The 16,577-nt window shown below is 44.8% G+C and overlaps 1 protein-coding gene across 8 annotated transcripts in view; it reads left to right on the top strand.

The window, feature by feature from the left end:
• The window catches only part of pik3cd (phosphatidylinositol-4,5-bisphosphate 3-kinase, catalytic subunit delta), a 250,545-nt gene that overhangs the window by 148,112 nt on the left and 85,856 nt on the right, over nucleotides 1-16,577 (top strand). The gene's annotated exons all lie outside the window — the stretch shown is intronic.

Genomic DNA, 16,577 nt, shown 5'->3' with positions numbered 1-16,577 from the left:
GTTCTATGGACTTGTTAAGTATACCCGCAGGAAAAAGAATCTCAGGGTTGTATATGGTGACTTGTATGTACTTATAATAAAACTTACTTTGACTTTGATAAATAAAATACTGGAAGAACTCAGCAGGTCAGTCAGTACCCATAGAGAGGAATAAAGAGTCGATATTTTGGATCTTCAAGGGTCTCGGCCAGATACCCCGACTTGCTATCTCTCGGCTCAAAACGTCAACTGTTTATTCCTCTCCATAGACCTGTTGAGTTCCTCCAACATTTTGTGGACATTATCTTTCTTAGCTTGAAAGTTTAGAATCATACAGATAAAGGAACTGTGATCATTACAGGATTCAAGTTAATCAGTGTACAACTCGGGTAACTTGCTGGTGAGTGAACACAGGCCTCTGCTGATAAGATGGATAGGAGCATAGTGAATGGGGCAGCCCCCCCACCCCCCCCACTCCTCCTGCTACTTTCTTCTCAAATTGTTTGCTTTCAGCTGCGGATGGCAAATTTCAGTTGGCTCGGGAAGCCACAGAACGATTGCACAATGAAGATGAATTGTCTCATGTCTAATGTGCATAAAGTGTACTGTCTGCTCAGGGAGAAGGCAGGCCAAGATCAACTCAGTACAAGGGCAGGTAGCTCGTGACCCAGTGTATCATCGACATGACCAAAAGGCAGTAAATAAAAGTCACCTTCACAACCAAAACTCCTTTTTATGTGTTGTTGACCAGCGGCATTACAAAATGTAATATTTGTACTTAACCAGAATCAGGTGATGATATGTCTGGTATATGTGGTGAAATGTGTAATTACGTGGCAGCAGTATTTTGCAATATATTGTAATACAGACATTATTATTATTATATATTATTATTATATATTGTAAATTACAATATATAAAAGTATAGTCTTTTTACACTATACTGTAATTATTGCAAAAAGTAGAAAATAAAAGTTCTGAGGTAGTGAGGTAAAAATAGTGAGGTGGTGTTCATGAGTTCATGTCCATTCAGAAACCTGATGGCAGAGGAGAAGAAGCTGTTCCTGAATTGTTGAGTGTGTGCCTTCAGGCTCCTGTACCCCCTCCCTGATGGCAGAGGGGAAGAAACTGTTCCTGAATTGTTGAGTGTGTGTCTTCAGGCTCCTGTACCTCCTCCCTGATGGTAGTAATGAGAAGGAGCTGTTCCTGAATCGTTGAGTGTGTGTCTTCAGGCTCCTGTACCTCCTCCCTGATGGCAGAGGGGAAGAAACTGTTCCTGAATTGTTGAGTGTGTGTCTTCAGGCTCCTGTACCTCCTCCCTGATGGTAGTAATGAGAAGGAGCTGTTCCTGAATCGTTGAGTGTGTGTCTTCAGGCTCCTGTACCTGCTCCCTGATGGTAGTAATGAGACGAGGGCTGTCCTGGATGATGGGGGTTCCTAATGATGGATTCCACCTTTTTAAGGCATGGCTGTTTGAGGATGCCCTTGAATGCTGGGGAGGCTGGTGCCCATGATGGAGCTGACTGAGTTTACAACTTTCTGCAGCTTATTTCGATCCTGTGCAGTTCCCCCCCAACGGTGATGCAGCCAGTTAGGATGCTCTCCATGGTACGTCTGTAGAAATTTGCTATTGTCTTTGGTGACAAACCAAATCTTCTCAAACTCCTAATGAAATATAGGTGCTGTTGTGCCTTCTTTGCAACTGCATCGATATGGTAGCGTCGCAGTTAGTGTAACGCTGTACAGCGCCAGCAACCAGAAGGTCGGGGTTCATTTCCCATTGCTGTCTGTAAAAAGCTTGTACATTCTGTCTGTGAACATGCAGGCTTCCTCCAGGTACCCCAGTTGCCTCCCATATTCCAAAGATGTACAGATTAGGGTTAGTGAGCTGTGTACATGCAATGTGGGCGCTGGGAGCAAGGTTACAATTATGGGCTACCTCCAGCACGTCCTCGGACTGTGTTAGTGGTTGATGCGGTGTACATATGACAAACAAAGCTTTATATTAGAAACATAGAAAACCTACAGCACAATACAGGCCCTTCGGCCCACAAAGTTGTGCTGAACATGTCCCTACCTTAGAAATTACTAGGCTTACCCATAGCCCTCTATTTTACTAAGCTCCATGTACCTATCTAAAAGTCTCTTAAAAGACCCTATCATATCCGCCCCCACCACCGTTGCTGGCAGCCCATTCCATGCACTCACCACTCTCTGAGTAAAAAACTTACCCCTGACATCTCCTCTGTACCTATTCCCCAGCACCCTAAACCTGTGTCCTCTTGTGGCAACCATTTCAGCACTGGGAAAAAGCCTCTGACTATCCACAAGGTCAATGCTTTTCATCATCTTATACGCCTCTATCAAGTCACCTCTCATCTTCCCTCGCTCCAAGGAGAAAAGGCCGAGTTCACTCAACCTATTCTCATAAGACATGCTCCCCAATCCAGGCAACATCCTTGCAAATCTCCTCTGCACCCTTTCTATGGCTTCCACATCTTTCCTGTAGTGAGGTGACCAGAACTGAGCACAGTACTCCCAAGTGGGGTCTGACCAGGGTCCTATATAGCTGCAACATTACCTCTTGGCTCCTAAATTCAGTTCCACGATTGATGAAGGCCAATACACCGTAAGCCTTCTTAACCTTTAAAATCTTTAAAATTTTGCTGCCATACAACAGTGAAATTTATGCCTTTTCCAGGGTGTAAACCTGATTCTGATTCTGAAATTCCCCGCACTATAACAGTGACTACTTTTCTGCTCTTAGTCGTTCTCCAGAAAGTGTTGCGAAGAGACAATTAAACTCAAATCTTCCTTTTATCGTTGAATTGTACTCATTAATTGCAACTAAACCAAAACGGGCTTTACCATGGCCTCATGCAGCAAAGGGAAAATTCTACTCCAATGTTATCTTCTGAAAGATTAGATGAAAACTAATCCAATTTTGGGGGCAAATCTCAATAAGAAATCTGGCTCCGAAGCTCCTGATGATGCCCAGGACAGCACAGAGAATGCATTAACGGGATAGATTTAACCAGTTCAGCAGCCGTCAAGGAAGAGAAGACTTAGGGACAGCTTTGATCCTTTGAATCTGCTCTGCCTTAGTATCTACCATTTCCCCGCACTATCCCCACCTCTTCCCAGGATGGAAACTGCTAAAGCGAGGGAGCATAATTTTAAACTGATTGAAGGAAAGTATAGAGTGAATGTCAGAAGTAGTTTTCTTTTTACACAGAGAGTGATAGTGCATGAAATGCCCTGCCCGGGGTGGTGGTAGAAGCTGATACATTGGGAGCATCTAAGAGACACTTAGATGGATGATAGAGGAAGTAGAGGACTATGGGAAAAGGAAAGGGTTAGATTGATCTTAGAGTAGGTTAAAATGTCAGCACAGTACTGAGAGCCAAAGAGCCTGTTCTGTTCTATGTTCTAACCTTTGATTTCCTTCAAGTCTGGAAATCTGTTGATCTTGGTTTTGAAAGAACTCAGTTACTCATCTCCCACAGTCCTGTGGGACAGAGAATTCCAACAGCTCACTGGCCTCTGGGAGAAGATATTTCTCCTCATCCCAGCCCTGAACAGGAAGCCATCTCCCCCAATACGCATCTCCATGGCCTGTTGAACCCAGCAAGTTGCAATGAGATTAGTTCTCACACTACTCAGTTCAAAGATCAAAGTTCAAAGTGAATTTATTATCAAAGTACATACATGTCACCATGTACAACTCTGAGATTAATTTTCTTACAGACATACACACAAATACAAAGAACGACCGTACCCAACAATAAATATTGCTGCTATTGAGTTCATTTCTGTTAAAGCAGTATGTTTTAGAACTTCTTTAAAAATTAAAGATTAATATCCACGAAATTACTAACGAACTGAAAAGCTGCATTTTGTGTTCTCCTGGCATGTCAGTCCTCCCGTCCAGTCTTAATGGACTTGCTGTGTGTGAGCCAGGTCCAACTTGGCTTAGGCGCAGATTTCTCAGAACCATTCCCTTCCGAGCAGAGGCTGTGCCACAATCTGTGCTCAGAATTTGTTTGGTTATGGACTTGTTTGCTAGCTGATCGAAATTGGAGAGACCATCCCCGCCCACCCGCATTTTAATTGAACTAATTTGTCTTCATCTTCGCATAGGACCCAGTTTTACTATCTCAGTCTGAAGTTACAGTCACTGCAGCAGTTTGTAGCATTCCAGCTGTTCACAACCTGTTCCAACGTTCGTGTGAGCCAATAACTGGGGATGCATTTTGATTTTAAGTTTTTTTGTCGAGTTTTGAGTTTATTGTCATAGGCATTGTAGAGGGTGGTGGGGTGAAGATAAGTCTGTACCAAAGGAGGTGTAAGACATTCCTTCCCTCCGCTAGTCTGCAGGTCACCCTTGGGCAAGGTGTAGCACCTACTTAGCCCCTGATCAGGGTCACGTGAAGCCAGGGGAGCAGGTGGTGGATGGTCGTATGAGCAGCCGGTGCAGATCACAAGTCCTGGTAATGTGACCACTGACAATCTCTGAATAACGGCTGGGGTCACCCAGCTTGTAAAGACACTGCCCAGTAGAAGGTAATGGCAAACCATTTCAGTCAAAAAAAATTTGCCAAGAACAATCATGACCAATGACCGTGATTACCCAAGATATGACAAGGCAGATAACGAACGGCCGATAAATTACATGAATATTAGCTCCTTGCATCTGTAGCACAGTGCATTACACACACAAGTTAACATAAATTTAAATTAACATAAATAAAACATAACTTAATGAGAAAACTTATCCAAAATAAGCATCACAACAAGGTGCAAATTGAGAGATTGAAGAAACATAGTCTGAGATAGAATTAGAGTTTTTCAGTTAACCTGATGGCATTGGGGAAGGGGCTGTTGTTGAACCTTGACATGTGGGTCTTCAGGTTCTGTACAACTTGCCTGATGGCAGCATTGAGGAGGGGTCAGGGGCCTGATGATGGATGCCGCCTTCCTGAAACATCGTTTCTGGTAAATGTCCTTGGTGAGGAGAGCTGTACCCATATTGGAACTAGCTGAGTCCATCACTCTCTGTAGCTTCGTGCGTTCCTCTACAATGGATCAAATCAAACTGTGATGCAACCAGTCAGATTGTTTTCCACTGTACATCTGGAAGAGTCTTCAATGGCTCAGCGGATCTACTAACTGCTGGACCTGCATCCATTGTGTTGGACTCAGAATAGATCCTCTGAGATGCTGACACCCCAGGAACATGAATCTGCTCACCCTTTCCACCACTGACCCTTCAATGAAGAGTGTGCCTACGTGCCCGTCCTAAAGTCCACAATCAGTTCTTTGGTTTTCTTGACTTTGAGTATGAGGTGGTTGTTTATTGAAGTTTGAGGATCTCTTTGGTGTGGGTTCCTGGTGCCAGTGGGCACAGTCTAAAATCTGTTCAGTGCAGCTCCCTTTAGAGTTACATCTACACTGAGTGACCACTCTATTAGGGTGCACCCCAGTATACCCCATTAATGCAAATATCTAATCATGTGGCAGCAACTCAATGCATAAAAGCATGCAGACACAGTCAAGAGGCTCAGTTGTTGTTCAGACCAAACATCAGAATGGGGAAGAAGTGTGATGCAAGTGACTTTGACTGTGGAATGATTGTTGGTGCCAGACAGGGTGGTCTGAGTATCTCAGAAACTGCTGAACTCCTGGGATTTTCGTGCACAACAGTCTCTAGAGTTTACAGAGAATGGTGTGAAAAGCAAAAAAAAAAATCTAGTGAGCAGCAGTTCTGTGGCCAAAGCACCTTGTCAATGAGAGAGATCAGAGGGTAATGGCCAGACTGGTTATATATATATATATATATATATATATCTTATTGTAATTTATAGTATATTTTATATATTTCATTGTACTGCTGCGGCAAAGCGTCAAATTTCACAAAGTATTTCAGTGATAATAAATCTGATGCTGAACGTTCAGTTTCCCCTTCATGCCCTACCATAGGAAGGATGTGATTAAGCAGGAAAGAGTCCAAAAAAGATGCATAAGGATGGTGTCAGAACCAGAAGATTTTAGTCATAAGGAGACTACTGGATAACCGGAACTGTTTCCTTGGAGTGAATGTGGCTGGAGGGGTGACCTTATAGCTGTACCTGAATCATGAAGGGAATACAGAAGGTCGATGGTCACTGTTTTTAGTCTTCCTGGGGTAGGGGATTTGTGGGCATTGATTTAAGATGAGTGGGGGAAGATTTAAAGGGGGCATGAGAGGCAAATTGTTCACGCAGAGTGTGATGGGTATATGGAACGAGGTGCCAGAGGAAGTGGTTAAGGCGTTACAGTAGCAACATTTAAAAGACGTTTGGACAGCTACATGGGTAGGAAGGATGGAGAGGAATATGGGCCAAACGTGGGCAAACGGGACTGGCTCAGGAAGGCACCATGGTCGGATTGGGGTGAAGGGCCTGGTTTATGCTGTTTCATTCTCTCTCTCTCATTTCCTGGTACCCTACAACATATCCTCTCCCACGTGCTGTGGCAGTGCTCTGGTTCTGTAACAGCTGCTTTGGCATAAGTGGCTGAGGCCTTCCATAGACAATGCCACCATGCATGATCCAAAATCTCCCAAGGGGAGGGCAGGCACACAGCTCTAAGTCACAACGGGTGGTGTGTGGCTTGAAGGGGAACCCACAATTGGTGGTGTTGCCAAGTTGCCATTGCCGTCGTCCTTCTGGCTGGTGAAGTTCAGGGGTTTGGGACATGCTGTTGGAACAGCCCAGAGCCGGTGAACCTATAGCACTTGTGCCCCAAAATGGCAGGTGCAATATTTCTGTTGGCACAAGGCATGCGTGTTTTCATAGGAATCTATGTTTGTTTGTACTAATTCATTAATCAATTAAGATTAAGATTTATTTATTTGTAAATATTTGTCATATTTACATCAAAACAACAGTAAAATGCACACAACAACGCACACAAAATGCCGGTGGAACACAGCAGGCCAGGCAGCATCTATAGGGAGAAGCGCTGTGGACGTTTCGGGCCGAGACCCTTCGTCAGTAAAATGCACAATTTGCTTCAACGACCAACACAGTCTGAATATGTGGTGGGGGCAGCCCGCAAGTGCTGCCATACTTCTGACGCCAACTTAGCCTGCCCAGAGCTTACCAACCTTAACGTCTAGGTCTTTGGACTATGGGAGGAAACCAGAGCACCTGAAGGAAGCCCATGTAGTCACAGGGAGAACATACAAACCCTTAACAGATAGCAGAGGGAATTGAACCCCAGTCTTGCTCTGTAATAGCACTACGCTAACCTCTGCCCTATCACTGCAATAGCGTTATGCTAACAGCTCCACTATCCTTGTAATAGTGTTATGCTAACCACTGCGCGATCTTTACTGCCAGATGAACCAAAGGATGATTTTTTTTACTATCCGAGAGCAGTGAGATATTTTTCCACAGGAGTCTGTGATCATTGTTACTAATTGATTAATCGATGATGTTCTCTGCTAAAATTTGCCACGGCGCACGAGATAATTTTTAGAAGATTATTGGCAATTTGGGCACCCATTCTCAAAGAAGTTCGCCACCCCTGGCTAGGCAAATGATTGCAGTACAGTTTGTTCAGATAGTGCACTGATAGCATGTGAGAGTGAATGTATTGGGTGAAGTGGGTCGAATGTCAAGCAGGCAGCTTTGACCTGGATAGTATTATGTTCTTGTTGAAGATGCCTTGGCAGGAGTTTCCATAACGTTAACCGTCAACTATCAGAGAGTATCTTCTATGTGGTGCCTTTCCTTTTCTGACCTTCAGCTGCCGTCCCCCAGATACTGAAAGGAAGGTGCTAAAATGCTTCTGACTATGTGACTGCTGAGTAGAGATCAAGGTGTCAGTGGAAATAGGAATATGATACTTACGCCAGCAGCTGAGTGTGCGTTACTTTCACCAACAAATTGTCTGCCCACACATAGAGAGGTTAGAAACAATTGTAAGCCCAGCACACAGCAATGAAGAACAAACACGATGTTTTAAACTCTCAAAAGTCAAGAGATCTGAATAAATATCACAGCAAGTGAACCTGAGGTTCTGTTTTGAAGTCTCATCTTTGAGGACGAGAGGTGTTTTGATAGAGATGTACAAGAGGCGTAGACTGAGTGGGCACCAGAGACTTCTTCCCAGGGAATGGCTAATATGAGGGGGCATAATTTTTTAAGGTGATTGGAGGAAAGATAGAGGGGATATCAGAAAGAGTTCTTCTTTACACAGAGAGTGCTGAGTGTGTGGTAGAGGTAGATACATTAGGAAGGACATTTAAGAAACTATTAGATAGGCACATTGATGATAGAAAAATGGAAGGCTATGTGGGGGGGAAGGGTTAGATTATTCTTAAAAGGTCGGCACAACATTGTGGGCCAAAGGGCCTGTACTGAGCTGTAACGTTGTTCTATGTTTATAAAGCTGGTTGTGGAAAAAATTCCCTTCAATTAGTTGTCTAATCTGTTTGAGAATGTTATTTTATGAGTATTTTGATCAATATTGAAAGTATTTGACAAGAGGTTCATTCCTGGTCAATGGCACGAAATGTGAAAATAGCGGTGTCAGACAATTCGTACCCTGCCTCTTACTCCCATTGCGTTGATATTTCTGAGGCAGAGAACAACATGCTGGGGTTACCATGCCTGGTTCTACTGTCTGGGCTTGAATTCCCATCTGCCACTTGCCACTGGCCTCTTTACAAAACCAAGGCTGATACAATCTTGAACATAACTCTACTTTCCTGCCTGTTCCACACAACCATTAACTGCCCACTAGGTCAGAAATCAGTCCTTGACACTATAGGGCAGAGGAGCACCATTAGGCCATTCGGCCCATTGAGTCTGCTCTGCCATTTCATCATGGCTGATTTATTATCCCTCTCAAGCCCAATCTCCTGCCTTCTTCCCTTTGATGCGCTTGCTAATAAAGAATCTATCAACTTCTGCTTTAAATATAATCAATGACTTGGCCCCCACTGCCATCTGTGGCAGTGAATTCCACAGGTTCACCACCACTGGCTAAGGAAATTCCTCCTATGCTCTGTTCTAAATGGACGCCCCCCCTCCCCCCATTCTGAGGCTGTGCCCTCTAGTCCTAGACTCCCTCACTACAGAAAACATGCTCTGCACATCCAGTATATTTAGGTCTTCCAGTATTCAAAAGGTTTCAATGAGACCCCACCTCCCCATTATTTTAAAACCAGTGAGTACAGGCCCAGAGCCCAAATGCTCCTCATGCATTAACCTTTTCATTCCTGCGATGATTCTCGGAACCTCCTCCAGACCCTCTCCAAGAACAGCACATCCTTTATTAGACAAGGGGCCCAAAACTGTTCACAATACTCCAAATGCGGTCTGACCAATGCCTTATAAAGCTTCAACATCACATCCTTGCTTTTATATTCTAGTCCTCTCTAAATGAGTTCGCGTTGAACATGAATTTATTCAGTAGCTGGTCCTCCCATGACTCCCTGGTGAAGAGAATCCAAAAGGTTCTTCAGAGGATGTTCCTTGTTACATGTGGGACACCATTCAGTTTGAAATGATGGTCCCCTAGTTCTAGATTTCCCCACAAGGGCAAATATCCCATCAGTGTCCACCCAGTCTATCCCCCTCAAAATCAATTCTCCAATGAAGTCATTTCTTGTCTATCTCATTTCCAATCTGCAGCGCCCAAATTGCTCAAATCTTCCTCAACAACACAAGACGTTCTGCAGATGCTGGAAATCTTGGGCAGCGCACACAAAATGCTGGAAAGGGGCATGGTAGCGTTGCGTTTAGTGTACCGCTATTATAGCGCCAGTGAGCTGGGTTCAATTCCTGCCACCTTCTTTTGTAAGGGGTTTGTGGGCCGAAGGGCCTGTATTGTGCTGATGGTTTTTCTATCTGTCTGTTCTCCCTGTGACTGCATGGGTTTCCCTCCCGCTACTCCGGTTTCCTCCCACATTCCAAAGATGTGCGGGTTAGTAGGTCAGTTGGCCACTTGGGTGTAATTGGGCAGCGCCTGATGAAGTTTCTTGTCCCAAAATGTCAACTGTTCATTCCTTTCCCCAGATGCTGCCTGACCTGCTGAGTTCCTCCAGCATCTTGTGTGTGTTACTCTGGATTTCCAGCACCTGCAAAATCTCTTTTGTGTTTATAAGTGAGCTGGCACAGGTTTGTCAGGCTGGATGGCCTTATTTAGTACTTCCTTTCTGATGGACCCATGTTAGTCAAGTAACATTGGACATCCAGCAGCCCTGCCCAGTGACACACTGCTTCCTGCCATTCCTTCGCTGATCACTCACTGTTTTATGTGGCTGGTTAGCTCTGCTGTTGAGGCCTTTGCCTTGGTTAGACAACCATGCATGTCTGTTTCTCTGTCTTCTCTCAGCCCAACCCAAATGCCATTTTCTAAGTGGATTCCTTGTAGCAGCTTGCAAGCTATTGCAGTTTGCCTAGACCTCCGCCCATATCCTAACCATAATAAGACCACAAATCATTCACTGACATGCACGACAAGCCCAGAGCTCAGAGTGTCTGCACACAGGCATAAGAAGGGTTCAGTTCTTCAATTTGGAAAGCCCCTTCTGCATGGCCTGTTTCCCCTTCAGCATTTAGTTACACTTTGAAAGACTTGCCGAGTACTTAAACAAAATAACAAATGCACCACCTACCAGTTTGTGCGGTTTTTTAGTTACTCTTTAGTGGAAAGAAGTGGGAGTTGTCGTCTGAATCCAAATGCACACTTAGCCTAATTATGAAAACATCTGCACAGAGATCGAATGGATAGCCATAGTCTTTTTTTCCCAAGGCAGAAAAGGCTAACGCCAGAGAGCATAACTTAAAGGCGATTGGAGGGAAGTATAGGAGAGATGTCAGAGGTAAGTTATTTTTCACACAGAGAGTGATAGGTGTGTGGAACGCCCTGCCAGGGATGGTGGTAGAAGCAGGTTCGTTGGGGCTTTTAAGAGACCATAAGATATAGGAGCAGAATTTTATCCATTGAATCTGCTCCACTGTATCATCATGACTGATCCATTTCCCTCTGAACCCCAATCTGCCTTCTCCCACAACCCTTCAAGCTAATCACCCTTCAAACTAATCAAGAACCTATCAACTCCTGTTTTAAATGTACCCAATGACTTGGCCTCCACAGCTGCCTGTGGGAACAAATTCCACAGATTTACCAGCCACTGGCTAAAAAATTTCCTCCTCATCTCCATTCCAAAGAACGTCCCTTTGAAACAGCCCAACAATCTCTCAAGCCTGATCTACTATATAAGACCATGGCAGATCCAGTGTCTCATCTGCTTTTCCATCGATCCTCCTTGATTCCTTTAATCCAAAACCTCAGGAAAAATCTGAGCCTTGAATAAAATCTCGGCTTTCTAGGGCCAAGTACTCCAAAAACCTGCTGTCCTGGGAAGGGATTTTTTTTCCTTAGCAACCCGCAAAGACGGGACTGAAAGGGTTAATATATGAGGAGCGTTTGATGGCTCTGGGCCTGTACTCACTGGAGTTTTAGAAGAATGAGGGAGGGATCTCATTGAAACCAATGGCATTCCCACCCCTGAATGTGAGGAGTTTGTAGGTTCTCCCCGTGACCGCATAGGTTTCCTCCGGGTGCTCCGGTTTCCTCCCGCAGTCCAAAGACGTGCCAGTTGGCAGTTTAATTGGTCATTGTAAATTGTCTCATAATTAGGCTAAGGTTGGCACGTGGCCTAGTGGGCAAGGCATCAGACTAGTAGCCTGAAGGTCACTGGTTCGAGCCTCAGCTGAGGCAGCGCGTTTGTGTCCTTGAGCAAGGCACTTAACCACACATTGCTCTGCGACGTCACCGGTGCCAAGCTGCATTGGTCCTAATGCCCTTCCCTTGGACAACATCGGTGGTGTGGAGAGGGGAGACTTGCAGCTTGGGCAACTGCTGGCCTCCCATACAACCTTGCCCAGGCCTGCACCCTGGAAACTCCAGGCGCAGACCCATGGTCTCTCGAGATCGACGGATGCCACCACCATATATAATTAGGCTAAGGTTAAATTGGGGATTGCTGGGTGGCGTGGCTTGAAGGGCAGGAAGGGTCTTTTCCACTCTGCATCTCAATAAACAAATAAATAGAAGTTTTGGAAGACCTAGGTAGAGAGGACATTTCTTTATCCAGAGGAATTGGCTGTGAAATTCATTGTCACAGTCGGCTGTGGAGGCCAAGTCACTGGGTATGTTTAAAGCAGAGGTTAATAGGTTCTTGATGAGTAAGGGTGTGAAAGGTTACTGGGAGAAGGTGGAAGAATGGGGTTGAGGGGGAAAATAAATCAGCAATTATCGAATGGCAGAGTGGACGTTAGGCTGAACGGCCTAATTTTGTTCCTAAGTCTCATGAGAGGGTTGGTGGCTTAAGTTACTGTCAAGAGCTTAATGTGTAGGGGAGTAGTGGAATCTCAGGGGAGAGTTGATGGGCATACTGGGGAGAATGAATTTCAGGTAATATTGGGGGAGGGGTGGTAAACTGGTATGTTATGGTCATATGTATGAGTGAAAAACTTGTCTTGCATGCTGTTCATAGTCCATTGAGGTAGTACAAGATAAAACGATAAGAGTGCAGAATAAAGTGTTAACATTTTTCAGAGAAAGTGCAGTGTAGGTGGACAGCAAGGTCAAGGTCACAGTGAGGTCGACTCTGCGGTCAAGAGTCCATCTTGTACTTGGAAAACATTCAATAATCTTATATTATAAGCAGAATAGAAGCAGTCCTTGAGCCTGGTGGTGTGTGAACTGGCACACTGATAGGCCAAAGGCTCTGTGGTCCTGTCAGACGCTACAGTAAGTGTATGTGCGAGGGAGGGAGGGAGGGAAGGGGCTTGTTTTGCTGTTGGCCGTGCTCTTTGTGTTCTACGTTGACCTGCCGAGTATTAAGGGGCATGCTGTGCTGACACCATTGGGTGTGTGGCTTGTTATTGCAAGCAGTGAATTGAACTGACTTTATTACTTACATCCTTCGTATACATGAGTAAAAATCTTTACGTTACATCCTCGTTCAAATGTGCAATTTATAGTGATTTATAATAAATAGTATGCACAGCAGGATAGTCAATATAACATAGAAATACAGTTGCGACAGCCTGAATGAAGCAGTCTGATGGCCTGGTGGAAGAAGCTGTCCCAGAGCCTGTTGGTCCTGGATTTTGGGCTGCAGTAGCATTTCCTGGATGGTAGCAGCTGGAATAGATTGTGGTTGGGGTGCCTCGGATCCCCAATGATCCTTTGGGCCCTTTTTACACACCTGTCTTTGTAAATGTCCTGAATAATGGGAAGTTCGCATCTACAAATGCGCTGGGCTGTCCACACCACTCTCTGCAGAGTCCTGCGATTGAGGGAAGTACAGTTCCCATATCCGGCAGTGATGCAGCCAGTCAGGATGCTCTCAATCGTGCCCCTGGAGAAAGTTCTTAGAATTTGGGGGGCCCATACCAAACTTCTTCAAGTCTGAGGTGAAAGAGGCAATGTTGTGCCTTTCTCACCACACACAGCCGGTATGTACAGACCACGTGAGCTCCTCAGTGATGTGGATGCTGAGGAACTTAAAGCTGTTCACCCTCTCAACCCCAGATCCATTGATGTCAATAGGGGTTAGCTTGTCTCCATTCCTCCTGTAATCCACAACCAGCTCCTTTGGTTTTGAGGGAGAGGTTGTTTTCTTGACACCACTGTGTCAGGGTGATGACTTCCTCTCTGTCGGCTGCCTCATTATTATTTGGTTAGGCCAATCAGCATAGTGTCGTCAGCAAATTTAATTAGCAGATTGGAGCTGTGGGTGGCGACACAGCCATGGATATACAGAGAGTTAAAGGAGGAGGCTTAGTACACAGTCCTGATGGCACCTGTGTTGAGGGGCAGAGGGGCAGAGGAGAGTGACCCCACTCTTACAACCAGCCGACGATCTGACAGGAAGTCCAGGATCCAGCTACACAGGGCAGAGTGAAGGCCGAGGTCTCTGAGCTTCTTGTCAAGCCTGGAGGGAATTAGGGAATTAACAAATTTCGTGTCACATGCCAGTGATAATAAACCTGATTCTGATTCTGAATGCTGAACTGTAGTCCAAGAACAGCATTCTCACATAAGCATTCCTCTTCTCCAGATGTGTAAGGATGGTGTGTAGAGCAGTAGCTATTGCGTCGTCTGTCGATCGGTTGTGTCGGTAGGGGAATTGTAAGGGGTCCAGTTTGGGTGGTAGCAAGCTGCAGGTGTAATCCTTGACCAGCCTCTCAGAGCATTTGCTTATTATTGAGGTGAGTGTGACAGGATGCCAGTCGTTCAGACATGTTAACTTGGTCTTTTTAGGTAGAGGAACAATGGTGGATGTTTTGAAGCAGGAGGGCACTCTACACTGGGAGAGGGAGAGATTAAGAATGTTTGTAAACACACCTGCCAGTTGTGCCGCTCACATCCTGAGTACTCACCCTGGGATGCCGTCTGGTCCCGCAGCCTTGTGACCGTCCACCCGTTGGAAACACCTGCGTACTTCGGCCTCAGAGATGACCAAGCTGCTGGTCACATCATCTGCGGGTCTCCTCAGGCGCTTAGTATGGGTGACATCGAATCGAGCATAAAAAGGGTTTAGCTGGTCTGGGAGTAAAGCATCAATATTGGAAACTCCACGGCGTTTAGCCGTGAAGTCTGTGCCATAAGCTGCGTGTGTTGTTGGCAGAGTCTAAACTTTGTCTCTGCATCGTTGTTTTGCTGCCTTGATGACTTTGCGCAGGTCTTGAGTTCATGTCAGTTACTGGCAATGTATGCTCTGTTGTGCGTGGTAAGTGCGGCTCACACGCAAACGATGCATTTCACTTTGTGTTTCGATGACACATAATAAACCATCTCAAATGTTACAGTCACGGGGAGAACGTACAAACTTCTGGCGTAATTGAGCCCAGGTCCCTGGCACTGTAAAGCATTACTCTCATGATTGCACTACCATGCCACCCATGGGGTGGGTGATGGAGGGGAGGGAGAGGTAGTTGAGTGACAGGAATGAGGAGTTAGGGGAAAACCTCTGTGAAAACACTTGGCTTTAATTCCCGAACGTAAAATGGCAAATCGTCATTTTCTTTAAATAACAGCTAGGGAGAAGTTTGTTGTTGCCAATTGCATAAAAACCAGAATGGATAGTTATTTAAAGAATGTATTCACTTTCACTTGCATCTGGGGGAAATCCAGGGTTTCTATACATAAATAAGGGAAGTGTGTTATAATTATCAAACAGAATATATGTTAGAATCCTGAACTGTATGAGTGCTTCTATAAAACATCCCCCACCCACCATCTTCCAGTTTCCCGACATTACACACCTATATATCTGACAACTCATCCAACATTAGGAGCATTCTGGAATACTCGATGTGCTTTTCCTTTACCTCATGAAGTATTTGATCGAGCAATATCCAGATCCACGGAGAAGAAGAAAACGAGAGGAGGAGTAGGCCACTCGCCCCTTCAAACCTGTCCCGCTTTCAACATGACGATGGCTGATCGATGTGTCGGCCTCCACGCCTCTTCTGTATCATTTATCTATTCCAAAAGTCCAGAATCAGAAACCAGTTTAATGCCATGAAATTTGTTAACTTAGCGGCAGCAGTACAATGCAATATATGAAAATATAGAAAAAAAAGTAAATCAATTACAGTAAATTTCTGTTCAAAGTAGATTTATTATCAAAGTACATATTTGCCACTGTATACTATCCTAGGATTCACTTTCTTGTGAGTATTCACAATAGAACAAGGAAATACAATAGAACAAATTAAAAACTACACACAAGCAAAGATTGTCAGGCAATGCTGCTGGTGGGTGATTGCTGGGCCTAAAATGGCTGCTGCACATCCAACAGTGAATGAACAATAAAAAGAAACTGCAGATGAAAATCCAAGATAAACAATATCACAGCTCAGAGCTTTGGCGTTCAGAGTTCAATCCCGGCGTCCTCTGTAAGGAGCTGGTATGTCCTCCCTGTGGAATCCATGGAGTTCCTCTGGGTGCTCTGTTCTCCCACAGCTGAAGACGTACGGGTTAGTAGATTAATTGGCCATTGTAAGTTGTTATGTGATTAGGCTAGGGTTAAATTGGTGGGTTGCTGGTGGTGCGGCTTGAAGGGCCTGAGGGACTTATTCTGTGATATATCTCTAAATAAAATAAAATAAAAAAACAACCATTGTGCCAAAGAAGACAAATTGTGCAATACAAAGAAATAATAATAAAATAATCACTAATAATGAGAATATAAATTATAGGCTCCTTGAAAGTCAGTCCATAGGTTGTGGAATCAGTTCCGAATGGCAGCAGTGAGAAGTGAGCATGGCCTGGATGGTGGGGGTCCTAAATAACGGATGCTGCTATCTTGTAACATCACTCCTTGTGTTCAATAGCAAAGGAAGCTTTTCTGTGATGGACTGGACCATGTTCACCACTTTTTGTAGGATTTCCCATTCTTGGGCATCAGTGTTTCCAATCTAGGCCATATCGCAACCAGGCAGGCTATTTATCTGAAATCCAGCATGGGAGGAGGCCATTCAGCCCCAAGAGTCCATGCCGGCCCTCTCTAGTTGAAGCCACTC

The sequence above is a fragment of the Hemitrygon akajei genome, chromosome 29 (genome assembly GCF_048418815.1).
Source record: "Hemitrygon akajei chromosome 29, sHemAka1.3, whole genome shotgun sequence".
In the NCBI taxonomy this organism is placed as follows: Eukaryota; Metazoa; Chordata; class Chondrichthyes; order Myliobatiformes; family Dasyatidae; genus Hemitrygon; species Hemitrygon akajei.
Note: the sequence above shows the minus strand (reverse complement) of the source record. Positions and strands in the feature narration are given on the sequence as shown.